Below are 1,520 nucleotides of genomic sequence, written 5' to 3'. Positions count from 1 at the left end.
TAGACTAAATCAACCATACCAAAATTACAATGAATACATAAGGGAGTAAAACTGTTGCCTCATTAAGAAAGATTGAGCACATTTATCTAAAATGTGGTAAATGGAAAATTCACAGGCTTTTGAAATAGATATAAATTAAATTTTAATTTTCTACATTAACTAAGTAATTTCGTGCTAATTATTTAATCTCTTAAACTTCGGTTTGCTCATCTGTAAAAAAAGAGGTGTCTACCAGGCTTGACAGGATTGTGGGAGCAGATCTTGTTTTCAACCAGGATTCACAATAGCATCATTGTCCAATAATGAAGATTGTTATCTCAGAAGTCACAGGGCCTTGATTAAAATCCCCATTTTACCATTTACCAACTCATTACACTTGGACAATTGATTAAATCTCTCAAATAATCAATTTTGTCATCTAAAAACAGGGATAACAATAGTACATTAAAAACATTTTTGGGATGAATAAAAAGTGATGATATATTTGGTTCAGAATATGAATTCGCTAAATATCAGCTGTTATTAGTCAACCCACCAACTGTACCCAACTCCACCATGCATTTTCAAGGATTGCCTAGTTTCCTGAAGATACTATAGTTTTTATGTTACATGCCACACAAAAAACCTTACTCAACTTGCCTATTTCATGGCTTGTTTCTCTCCATTAAGATCTTTTTTCTGCAAGTCACTTGTCTCCTCTCTTTCCCTCCACAAACACTAAAATCATCCCATGAATCTAATATTAAGAATTACTTTTTAACCTCTACTCCAATAACCTAGTCAGTCAAATAAAAGCTCAAGGTCATTCCATTGAAAATTGATTATTCTCTAACTTGCACCTGGGAGGGTGTCTTATTTGCTACCACAGCACTAGTGACTTACCATATTATTAAGTCAAGAAAGTATGTGTCTATATAAAAGGGGATATGTCTCTTAAGAAAATGAATATGTCCAAATAGTGCTGCACAGGTGTTATTATACTTGCCTCATGAGCTTGTGGAGAGGATATTATGAGGTAATTTCTGTAAAGAACTTACTACAATTACTCATAATTGATGGAAATTTTATATTAGTAATTCATATTAGTTATTCCCATTTGTGTTGTAAGAATCTATTCTGTATTTCTCAGGATAGTATTTAATCTTATAATAGAGCTGAAATTTAAATCCTATTTGTTAAGAATTATTGTGTTGTTTTTTTTTGTAAAGCTGGTTTATTTAAGTTCAAGTGCCAAATCAAATTTTATGAAATTGAAGGCAAAGTGAAAGATAATTTTTTTTAAACCGTAGCAGGACATCTCTGGACCGATAAAATATATTATTTTTCTGGACATTTAAACTTTTTATTAATGTTTCAACTTTTCTTTTTCTCTTTTGTCCTATGAAATATAAATTAACTTGGGAAAGAGTGAGAAAACTATTTTTACGCCCATGGAAAATATCCTAAGATTATAAATGTTTAGTTTATTTGTCTAATATATATTGTTTTTATGCTTCCCAGATTTTCTAAGTGAAAACTGC

The sequence above is a fragment of the Pteropus vampyrus genome, unplaced genomic scaffold (assembly GCF_000151845.1).
Source record: "Pteropus vampyrus isolate Shadow unplaced genomic scaffold, Pvam_2.0 Scaffold12, whole genome shotgun sequence".
Taxonomy (NCBI): domain Eukaryota; kingdom Metazoa; phylum Chordata; class Mammalia; order Chiroptera; family Pteropodidae; genus Pteropus; species Pteropus vampyrus.
This window is presented reverse-complemented; position numbering follows the sequence as displayed.